The sequence below is a fragment of the Natrix helvetica genome, assembly GCF_964273705.1.
Source record: "Natrix helvetica genome assembly, chromosome: Z".
NCBI lineage: Eukaryota > Metazoa > Chordata > Lepidosauria > Squamata > Natricidae > Natrix > Natrix helvetica.
In genome coordinates, this window is record NC_138554.1 from 23037299 (window position 1) to 23049906 (window position 12608).

General features: G+C 39.9%; 1 long non-coding RNA gene across 1 annotated transcript; it reads right to left on the minus strand.

Moving 5' to 3' along the window:
- Nucleotides 1-436: 436 nt before the first annotated feature.
- Nucleotides 437-7966, minus strand: LOC309382149. Its single transcript, XR_014173633.1, has 2 exons — nt 7673-7966; nt 437-2008 (listed from the first exon to the last, which is right to left on the minus strand). It is a non-coding gene; the product is annotated as an uncharacterized lncRNA (long non-coding RNA).
- Between the last annotated feature and the right edge of the window lie 4642 nt (nt 7967-12608).

Below are 12608 nucleotides of genomic sequence, written 5' to 3' on the forward strand. Positions count from 1 at the left end.
ATGAGGTGACCATGCTCGTTCCCTCCTGCACCTCAAAAATAATAAGACCTCCCTGAAAATAAGGCCAATTATTTTGGGGCTAAAAAAAAATAAGACCCTGTCTTATTTTGGGGGAAACACGGTAGTATCATGGTTATTTTGCTTGTGAAAAGATCACAAATGGTGATTTCATGACCCCAGGACACTTCGACCGTCATAAATATATGCCGGTTGCCTAACATCCAAATTTTGGTCAGGTGACCATGGGGATGCTGCAAGGATCGTCTGAAAATGGTCATAAGGTACTTTTTTTTAGTGCCGTTGTAAATTCAAATTGTCACTAAACAAATAGTTGTAAGTCGAGGACTAGATATATTTTTCCATAACTATTATGAAAATCGTGTCTGTACATTTCTTCATAGCTTGCCTTTGGTTTTTAAAATTGTCATTTTTTGGGGAGGATCTTATCAATTCCAACCAACCATCACATTCTCCATTTTTCTCTTTCTTGCAAACGATTCACTCTTCTTTTGGCTGGGGAATTCTGGGAGTTGAAGTCCACAGAGTTTAAATTTGTCAAAGTTAAGAAACATTGCTCTAGTTTTTCACCGTTTCTGTTTAACTTGCATTTAAACATTTTCCCTATCAAATACAATACCTTGGTCTTGAATTCATTAATTGCTAAAGCCACACCCTTTGTTTCATTCTGTAATCTATCCAATATTTGCTGAAAATCTTTTTTGAGTTTTTGACCAACAACACAGCATCATCTGGGAATAAAAATAGAGATACTTTTCCACAAAAGGACATCTTTAATAATCACAAACAATCCTTAAGTTTTTATCCAGGAATGTGAAGTTTATCCAATCATCTTCCCTTTTTTGGGAAAGGAGATCTTCATCATTGCAATGGAAAAAGAGGAAGGGACTGGTTATTGAGAATGGATACAAACATGTGTGAGCATAAGATGCATAAATGCATATTTGCAGTGACTTGAAACAGAAACTACCCCAAAAGGACCCTGACAAATATGCATGAATATGTAATTCTTTTTTGACACAATGGCAAAAGAAAAACTAAGTATATATGTAGAGTTAGTTCTCATTTAGCAAGCACAATTGGGTGTTTAGCAAAGCAGTTGCAAAGTGAAATTTTGACTATGCTTATCATCTTCTACTTTTCTTTACTTTATAGACCTGCAAAAGAGGTCTGTAAATGAGAGGATGGCAAAATTACTTTCTCATCACCATCATAACTGCAAACAGTCACTAAATAAGGCAGTCACTAAAGAAGGACTACCAGTATTTTATTTTGTGTTAAAAAGTTGTTTTTATAAAGAGTGGAAGGCCTCTTATCTATTCAGTCTTTGGGCACGTGATACTAGAATCATTTAATCTTTATTTTGAATATATTCATTTGAATATATCTATCATCCTGGTTTTTTTCTTCTTGTATGTCTTTTGATTCCTTCTTCTTTTCTCCCCCTGATTTTATTTTTCTATTTGTTTAATCTGAAAGAAAATGAGAAAGGTAGGACCAATTCTGAAATTAATCAAATAGTTCGAAATGAGCTTTGCCCATTGAGGCCAAATGAGATTTTGTCCTAGGTTAACTCCTGGGTCTGGGTCTGGATTTGGTTCAGATAACGGGTTTTTTTGCTTCCGTTTCACCGGTTAGGACGGTCCAGCTGCCACAGTGCTTCCTCCTCCTGTACTGCTGCCAGATGCAACCTATGGTCACTCCGAGAAGCCCAACAGCCAACAGAACTCCGCCTATGACAGTCAGGATGGTGTCAGAGAAACTACCTGCGCAAGCGACACTCATAGTCACTAGGCCAATGATGCTGGCCAGCACCTCAAAAGGAAGCAGGCAGCTGTGGCAGGAATCTTCTACGCTGCCGGTGGTAGTGCTTATGAGGCGGGGATCCAGCTGGGATTTGGTGCGCTCCAGAGAAACCTCTTCCCGTTCCATGTTCACCGTTACACGGTCGTAAGGCAAAGTGGAAGGCAGAGCCATGATGGTTACAAACCTGTGGAGGAAAACAGAAGAGAGGACGTAGGCTGGTCACTGTTGTGGCCCACCAACAGCCAGTGGAGCTGGCAGCAGATTCGGACAGTGAGGAAGTTGGGGAGGAACATGGGCCAGTCCTGGAGTCTGGGAAGGCTTTGATGAGGGCTCTGTGTCAGAGGCAGAGAAGGGGCCAGAGCCAGATGCCAGTTATCAGCTGTCTTCAGAGTCAGACATCAGTGAGGCAGAGGAACAGCTGGAGCCTGTTCCTAGTGTGCGCATGTGCAGACTGGCCAGACGAAGGGAACAGCTGAAGAACAGGGGTCAACTTGGGAGTAAGGCCACAGGTGGACGATGGAAACCCCCCCCCCCAGAAATAAAAGAGGAGCGAAAGGAGAGTGGAGTTTGCAGGAGACAATTAAAACTCTTGGTTCGTGACTCTTCGAGACTCCTTGCCAAGTTTTGCAGATATTGGCCTGGCAGTTCTCCAAGCAGAGAAGGTCTGTGACTGTAAATTCTCCCTCAAAAGACTGTGCTGGATGTGAATGAGAGGAATTCACAGTGAATTAATAAAAGGGTTTTTTGTTGGGACAAGGAGTTTGCTTCAGGCTCTTGGGAAGCCTCGGTCAGAACAACCACCATAATAAAGGTTCAATTTGAGAAAGGAGGCCAGATTTTTTTTTTTAACCAGGAAATGGAAATAAAGATGGTCCTTGAATAGCGGCTGTTGGAACTAGAATTTCTGTTGTCAAGTAAGGCGATTGTTAAGTGAATCACACCCACTTTTTTTACCTTTCTTGCCATGACAGTTAAATCAATTACACAGTTGTTAAGCTTCCCACATTGACTTTGCTTGTCAGAAGCCAGCTGGGAAGAAAATGGCAATCACATAACCCTGGGATGCTGCAACCATTGTAAATACATACTGGTTGACAAGCACCCGAATTTGAGTCACATGATAATGGGGATGCTGCAATGATTGTAAGGACATGTCATAAGTCACTTTTTTCAGTACCACTGTAACTTTGAGTTTGAACGATCACTAAATGAATGGTTATAAGTTGAGGACTACCTCTAAGGAGGGTTGAAGGAAGAAAATGACTCTTAAAAGTTGGCAAGGTTGGCAGAGATTGTAAAATAGGTTTGGTATTAGATTGAAGGTGGAAGAAATATTTGTGTTTGCCCTTCGCCTTTTCAGTACCTCCCATGTTATCAGGGGAAGAGTTGCCCCCTGATATCATGGCAGGTACTGAAAATGACCAGATTATGAATAAGATACAATCATGGCTTGATTGGATTCAGAATTGCTTCTTGTGTTTTATCTTTGAATTAAGGAGAAACTTCCTAACAGTGAGGATAATTAACCAGTGGGACAGCTTGCCTTCAGAAGTTGTAGGTGCTTGATCACTGGAGGTTTTTAAGAAAAGACTGAACAGCCACCTATGTGAAATGCTATTAGGTCTCCTGCTTGAACAGGGGGCTGGACTAGAAGACCTCCAGAGTCTTTTGAAGCCTATTCTGATTGATTGATTGATTGACCTCTTAGCTGCTTTCAGTTACAAAAGCGGAATCAAATTCTTAGGGTCCTAAACAGTAAATTGGTTTCTTTATTATTTATTCATCCATCCATCCCTGTTTCTATTTATATTCATCATATAGCCGCTCAAACTCACAAAACATTGCTAAGGACAAAAGTTTCAGGCAGGAGCAATAAAATTCAGGGCCACCAAAAATAGGTATAGGTAAGAAAGGACTGCAAGCCCAGTTTATATGCTCAGAGGCACTCTTTTGAAACAATTCTGCTGTTAGTGGACAGCTCTCATTGGAGGATCTTGAAGCTGTAAAAGAAAGAAGAGAAAACCTGAGCTTTGCCCCTTTTAACATTTTCCCTGATGGCATTCAGAGGCCTCTGTTGGGAGGTGGGGACTTTAAAAAAGTCAAAATGGCACCCATGGCTCTTCTTTGCCATGGCTCTTCTTTTTTGGACACCAACACCCCTCCTATATACACTCTTGAGAGCCTTTGGATTCCTTATGATTCCCAAATGCTGAAAGACAGATCAGTCATAGGCCTTTTACGACTGTCTTTTTATTTTTACTGCCAAAAGTGTTCCACACTAGCGATTTATAGCACCGCTTCAGCCATCGTTAGAGTGATATAGCACTAATGCAGACTGGCATTATATTGGAGCTTGGATGACTCCATAAACCATAAAGCTCAAAGACCTTCTAAATCAGCATTTTTCAACCCTGACAACTTAAAAATGTGTAGACTTCAACTTCCAGAATTTCCCAGCTAGGGAATTCTGGGAGTAGAAGTCCAGACATCTTCAAGTTGCCATGATTAAACACTGATCTAGGTAGAGTGTAATATGCCTGGTGGATTTTAAGCTATTCGTTTTAGGTCAGAAAAAAAAAAAGGAAATAGGAAATTTGTAAGGCTACTGTGTTTTCCTGAAAATAAGACAGGGTCTTATTTTCTTTTGACTCCCCGAAATAAGCGCTTGGCCTTATTTTCAGGGAGGTCTTATTATTTCTGAGGTGCAGGAGGCGGTGAGTGTGGTCACCTCATGGCTGCTGCTGTGTTGCAATATTTTCAGGGGAGGGCTTATTTTAGCGCATGCGCTCAAAAGCCCAATTGGGCTTATTATCCGTGGAGGTCTTATTTTCAGGGAAACAGAGTATTTATTGGAGGCCAGTTTCTACAATGCAATCCATGAAAGGATCTGACATATATTGTGTAATTTTAATCTTTCAAGGAACAGGTTTAAAGATAGTAACTCCCAAAAGCTTTCCTCAAACTGATACCTAAACTATAACTTCAGGCATCCCCATCCACAGTAGTTCAATGTTTCGAGAGAGTAACATGTGAGACATGGCTAGCTCAGGCAATTAAAAAAAAATCCCCCTTAAGCATGAAAAGAATCAAGTGTGGCATTGTAAAGGAGCCTGGAAGCATTTTCAACACACCCGCTTATTGCATTTCCAGATTTTGTTTGTGTGGGTCGCATTTGTTTTTTCAAGCTGGAGACTGTGTATTGAAAATGTTTCCGCACACGCAGGATATACGTCTGCCTTTGGTCTGTCTAGCTAACCATCAAAATATTTGGACAAGCTGAGTGGATACATATAATAAGTTTATTCAGCAATGGACAAGAGATAAATTATCATCAGAGGAGATTTGGGAGAGGGGAGGAGGAGACAGGACACAAAATTGCTTTTTTCTGCCAGAGAGGCGCTCAAGATGACATTATTCAATAATCTTTTCAACTGAGATTGCAACCTGGTGTGGGATCCATTCAATTCCCAAGGGAAAGTATGGAGGTTTTGTTTTAAAAGAAAAGGCAGGAAGATATATTAGATGAGGTTATGGAAGAAAGTTGACAGCAGGCCAGGGATTAAACAAAACAAAAAAAGACCTCACCAGGGCCTGTGAACAGAGCTTCATGGTTGCAAATGGAAAACAATGCTTTTATAAGACAAAAGAATGAATTCATAACTGCCCCAACAAAAAGGATGCAGGGAATAAAGAGGAATAGTAAAAAAAAATTAAAGTTCTGGATTCGGAACAACCATGGTGACAGCCATTAGCAGATGTTAAATTTAGATTTTGCAAATCCTTCTCAGAGGATTTTGCTTAATTCTGCACTTTCCACTGTTGTCTGAGGTGAATGTTCAAGATTGCCTGTTTATTTTTACTTCTAGATAATTAGCAACCTAATTGTGTAGGGTGGCCATTTGAAAAAAATAAAGGAAACCAAAGGAGATCCTTGATAGCTATATTACAGGCTGAGTCAGTAAAGGAATATTTTTGAGTCAAGTTGATGTGCTGACAGACAGCTGCATATTTGATTCTTTGCAGCAGAATTCAGTTTAATTTTTAAAAAAAGTATTCTCAGAGTGACTTTGAAAAAAAAGAAGCTTATATTTGTGATTTTAACATGCAATTGCTATGCTTGAAACACTTGGCTGCAATGCCTACATACATTCTGCATAAATAGCTAACAAATATAAATAATAAAAGCAGAACTGCAAACCACTATTGCAGAAAACCTTTAAAAATTGTTTCCTGAAGGGTTAAAAATAAGATTTACTCCTTCTATGAGATTTACTGGCAAATAATTATGTACGGGTAAAATTAAGCAGCATAGAGTGTCCACTGAATCCCAAAGGAAAAAGGAAAAGTCAGCTGACTTCTCCAGAAAAAAAATACTCTCATTTGCAGTGCCATCATCAAAAATAAAAAGTTTATAGAACAATGCTGGCATCAGAATGATGAGCCCACTTCAACAATTGATCACATTAACTCTCATTATACTATCACAGAAACAACAAAATCCAAGAGGATCTAGTGGGATCATCTACATAGTATTAGAGGTTCTGTGAGTCTCAGTATTTCATGGTGTTACAACTAGATCAAGCTGGTTTAAGAGATGCCTTCATTATTTATGTGTCTTTGATTTTATTATTGACTGGTTGTACCTTCATGTCAGTTTTTTACTCCTGGCAATTACCTGAACAAGTCCCTGCAGTTTTCTTAGCAAGATTTTCAGAAATGGTTTGCCATTGCCTCTTTCCTAGGGCTGAAAGAGAGTGACTAGTTAGCTTTCTGCCTCAGGCAGGACTTGAACTCACAGTCCCGGTTTCTGTTGCCTTAACTACTACCCCCAACTGACTCTATTTATATCATCCTAATAACCATCCTATGAAACAGGCTGCTCTGAAAGAGATTAAGTGGCCCAAAGCTTCACAGTTCAGTGGGACGTTCAATTTGAAATATCCTCAAATGATCTGACATCTGAACTACCATATTTCACTTGCAATTTTGCCAAATGTACATATTTTGGGCATTTCTTTCACTAATTTATGCAACCGTGTACATTATTTTCCTGATATTATGCATTTTGTACAGACATTTCTTGAATCCACATTTTTTTTCACAGTTGGCAAATTACAGTGCAAAATTTGGAGACCTGGACATTTCAAACAAAGGCTGTATTTGGCTTTGAAAATCCAAAACTGGGTATGTTTTTTTGCACCGAAAGGTAAAACACATTTCCCCCCCATCCCTTTCACTCACAGAGAAGTACCAAAAGTGCGATCACACCAGCATGCCACAAAATCTTCAACTTGGATAAGATCAAACACGTCCTCCCACCCTCCCACCTTTTGTGAAGTTGTCAGAAAGAGCTAACGGGCAGAATGGGTACCATTAACTTAATTTTACCCCTTGATAGCCCTTCCCCTTGGATATATTAAGGTAAACATTTCTCTGTCAGTCATGTTAAACTCAAGGGCATGGTGCTCATCTTGGTTTATTGACCGAGGGAGCAAGCATTGTCTGAAGACAATTACTGTGATCAAGTGGCCAGCATGGCTATACACCAAAGGAATGCTGTTACCTTCCCACCAAAGAGGTACCCATTTATCTACTCGCATTCGGATGCTTCAAAGTGTTAGGTGGGCAGGAGCTGGGGCAAGTAACGGGAGCTCATCCCATTGCGCAGAGCTCAGGTCTCGAATCTGGACTGTCAACAGTCCAACATCTTTAATCTATGAGCCATTACACAAACACACACACACACACACACAAACAAGCAGCCCAATTTGGAGGGTGACCTTTGCTGTGATGTGCAAATCCTAGGGTAACTACTAAGTATATTCTTGTCCATCTATTTCTTACTCACCTTAGTTGTGAGTCAGTATTCCTTGTAGAGAAATTACTTTCCTCCCATTTGTTCCAGATCCTTAGCACCTGGCCACAGTCCTGCTTTCTATCTTCTTTGGATTCCACTCAACCCAGTGCCAGACAAAACTCTGTTGGTCTCTCCTGCCAGCCTGGCTGTTGCTGCAGTTGCTGCTGCAGATCTTAAATTTGGTTCCCGGTTCCCCCACCCTGATTTCTGTGTCAATTATCCTGGAATACGGATGATGGACTGATAAGGTGGCAATTAAGGAGTTCCTGTAACTTTAGTGGTCATCTGAGAAACTTGGATACAATATACAGAGTGAGGAATGGAGCACATTGTCCCCGGTAGGTACACACCCAGCCAGCCAGAGAATGCTGTAAATAAATTGGCGGACCCCATTCAATAACCTGTAATATATAAATGTAAATTGACATTCTTCTGAAAGAGCCCCTGATAAGCTTCCACGAATTCTTCAGAGCACAGTCTGAATACCAAATGACTTTAGAATAGAGAAGCTGCATCCAGATTTAAAGCTCTCAGTGGAAAAGATGGAGTGAATGAAATGTTGGAAATGTTAAACAGAAAAAGAATAAGAGTTAGCAATATGTTTTGAATTTCATTTTAAACTTTTAAAAAATGTACTATTTTTCATTTCTGTTGGGCCAGGCCTGAGCAAGGTGAGGCAGGCGTTAGGGAGACAGAAATAATGGATTAAAAATTACAGCTGCCTAGATTTAATTTAAATACTAGGGGGGGAGGACCTTTTTGCTGTACAGCAAAGCCACATGTTTGAGATTTGGAAACAGTGAACTCTTCCACTCTGGAGGATTAGTAAAAGAGTCCCAACAGCCACTACACAAGGATGGTTTAGAAAGGGATGGCTGGGGAATTCTGGGAGTTGAAATCCACAAGTCTTAAAAGTTGCCAAAGTTGGACACTCCTGGTTAAAACGGTTTGGAACTGAACTAGATTATCACTGTACGCCTCCTGTTCCATACAGGTAGTCCTTGACTTATGCCCAATAGTTTAGTGACTGTTTGAAATTACACTAGAACTCCCTGTTTTCTACTTACGATCTGGTTTTGAAATTCCAACATCAAGAGTGCCTATTGGGAAGTCAGCAACTGGCTCACATTTATCGATGTTTGCTGTATTCCACGGTCACATGATCACTTTGTACAATGCTTTAAAATGCTTTCGCTTCTAGTTTTCTTAAAAATCTCCAGTGTTGGGGCACCCACAAATTTGGAGGCAAATCATTCCACTGATCAATTGTTCTAATTGTCAGGAAATTTCTTCTTAGTTCTAGGTTGATTACTTTCCATCCATTGCTTCAAAATTGCCATCAATTGAAGAAATTACTTAGCACACAGCTAAGTATAGAAATAGTTTCCACAAGTTGGTCTAAAGGCTGAATCTTTAGATCGGATAGCCAGTTTCTGCTTTGATCAGCCAGCACAACATCAAGGAGTCTCAAATAGATCCACATATATTTCTCCTGCATTGTAGAAGAATTCCTGTTCACCTACTATAATGCAAGAGAGAGATTTACAAGGTCACTTGCCTACAGGTAGTCCGGAAATTACAATCACAATTCAAACCAGAGTTTCTGTTGCTAAGCAAGGTGGTTGTTGAGGGAGTCAAGCCCAATTTTATGATCTGTTATACCCATGATTGTTCAACAAATGACTGAAGCTGATGTCAATCATGGCTGTTACCTGAATCAACGTCACCTTTGACGTTGCTTGTCGTAAGCCAGCTGGGAAGGTTGCAAATGGTAATCACATGACCACAGGATGCTGCAATCACTGCCAGTTGCCAAGAATCTGAATTTTGATCATATGACTGTGGGGATCTCCTAAGTGCGAGGACCTCTTATATAGGTAGTCCTTGACTTACAACCATTCATTTAGTGAGTGTTTGATGTTACAATGTCACTGAAAAAATATGTCTTATGATTGTTTTTCACACTTAAAATCATTGCAGCATCTCCATGGCCACATGATCCAAATTTGGGCACTTGGCATGTTTTTGCAATGATTGCAGCGTGCTGGGGTCATGTGATCACCTTTTGCAATTCTCTGACAAGCAAAGTCAATGGGGAAGCCAGATTCATTTAACAACCACGTTATAAACTTAATAACTGTAGTGGTTCTCTTAACAACTGTGGCAAGGTAGGTCCTAAAATGGGATGAAGCTCACTTAACTGCTGCTTTGTCAATATAAATTTTGGGATCAGCTGTAGTCATAAGATGAGGACTAGCTATAATTTATTTGGTGCCACTGTAACTTTGAACAGACACGAAATGAATGGTTGTAAGTTGAAAAGTAGCCGTATTTTCTTTCTGTACACATAAGCAATTTAGTTTGTTGAAAATTTGCTAAACTACCGTGCTGAGTGAAACATTGGCCATCGAGCTTGGTGAATCCACTGCCACTAGAGTGTGATAGAAAGAAAGGAAGGAAGGAAGGAAGAAGGATGGAAAGAAGGAAAAGGAAGGAAGGGAGAGAGAGAGAAATATAAAAAGATAAAGAGGTAGGGAGGAAAGAAGGAAAAGGAAAGAAAGAAAAGAAAGAGAGAAAGAGAGGGAGGGAGGGAGGAGGAAGGAAGGAAAGAAGGGAGGAAGGAAGGAGGGAAGGAGGAAGGGAGGGAGTCAGGGACTATGGAAACTTTTTCTTCCCATCTTTTCCTCCTCTTCTGCAATACAAAGGAAATTTGTCTCTACTGCATATACTGTATATGCACACAAGCACACCTATAAACCCATTGGCACTCAACTGAATCTTGATGGATTTCATTTGACATTAATACTGCTTTACTGACAGATCTGGAAGGGCAAAGAGGATTGAACATATGGTCAAAGGTAGCAAGGGACAGCCAAATTAGCTGCAGACCAAAGCAATTAACCTCTTGAGTATGTCGAGTTTTATTTATGTGTAAAACGTCTATCCTGCTTTGAGGTTTGAAGGTAGCATGCATGTAGCACATTTTTTGGGCAGATTTCTCACAACATTCCGGTGGGGCAGCTTTGCTAAGAGAGTGTTTAAATGGCCCAAAGCCTTTTAAATGAGCCTGAGTGGCTAAGAGTAACTTGAACCCAGGTCTCCAGGGGCCTCTTCCTATTCACTATGCCATACTACCTCAAACTTTTTGTCTTAACTGAGAAATTGAGGTGGGAAGTTTGGGAGTGAATCTCTTGATGTCTCTTGGCCAATCTGAAGTGCCACAGAAACATGATTCCACTACACAAGGGAACTGGAGGCTAAAACATATGGAAAACAATTGCAGGAATTGGGTACATCTAACTTAATGGAAAGAAGGACTAAGAGTGACATGATAGCAGTGTTCCAATGTCTAAGGGGCTGCCACAAAGAACAGGGGGTCAAACTATTCTCCAAAGGACCTGAAGGCAGGACAAGAAGCAATGGATGGAAACTAACCAAGGAGAGAAGCAACCTAGAACTAAGGAGAAATTTCCTGACAGTTAGAACAATTAATCAGTGGAACAGCTTGCCTCCAGAATTTATGAATGCCCCAACACTGGAGGTTTTAAAGAAAAGATTCGACAACCATTTATCCAGAATGACATGGGGGCAGGGGATGGACTAGAAGACCTCCAAGGTCCCTTTCAACTCTGCTATTCTGTTTGATATGCTGTTATAAGAGGAGTGATAGGGGAAGAGCTGTTGCTGGCAGTTTTTCAGAAGAGTCATATTAGAAGGAGTTTAAGCAATGAGAAGAACATTCTAGATCCAGCACGAGAAGCTTTAAGCCTCTCAGATTTATCACCTGAATTCTAATGAGATTCTATGCTAAACGGATTTTATTCCATCTACACCTCCCTTCTTCCCCATGAAGACAGACTAATGTGCAGATAGTTCTCGACTTACGACCATGCTTGATTTTATAACACTTTTTCCATGATTGTTCCAAGGCTAGTCAAGGAATAACCACCACCTTGTTTGGCAATGGAAATTATGCTCCCAAATGTGATCATAAGTTCCTTGTTCATGTATGTAATCACATATACGTGGTATACATTCATAAAAAACCTAACAAGGCTTTTTTTTTATTCCTTGAGTAGCTAGATACATGGCTACTGACTTATGACTACAATTGAAGCCAAAATTCCTGTTGCTAAGTGAGACAGTTGTTAAGTGAATTTCATAACCCATCTTACGATTTTTCTTGCCACTGTTTTTAAGTGAATCTCTGTACTTGTTAAGGTAGTAACACAGTTGTTAAGTGATTCCAATTTCCCAATTGACTTTGTTTGTCAGAAGGTCGCAAAAAGTGATTACATGTCCCCGGGATACTGCAACCGTCATAAATATGAGTCAGTTGCCAAATGTCTGAATTTTGATAACATGACCATGGGGATGCTGCAATGGTCATAAGTGTGAAAAACGGTCATAGGTCATTGTTTGCAATGCCATTGTAACTTCAAATGGTTCACTAAATGAACTTTTTAAGTCAAGGACTATCTGAATACAGTAACTGTGATCATGTCTACTGAAATATACCTCTGCCTTTGTGCAGTTACTGTTAAGTATATAATATTACTTTGCTGAAAAAAATATCTAATTATCTGGATGAAAAACTATTAATTTGAAAATATAGAAAGGGAGATATTTCTTGATTACTGATATATTTTCCATATGGATCAAACAGGATGAAAAGAGAAAATTTAACTTGACGTGCAATTCCTCTTCCTTCCTTCCTTTTTAGAATTAAATCCTAATGCATGTGCTACTTGAAACATATTTCAATAGCTTTTTAGTGACCAACACATAAGTGACAAAGATTGCCTTTCCATCTGTCTGTCCATCTTTCCCCATTCATAGATTTTTTTAAAAATTCCCAGCACCCGCGTGTATCTTGAGTCTGACACCATCTGAATAAACCTGGGTTGTTAAAGAAAAGGAGGCTAGA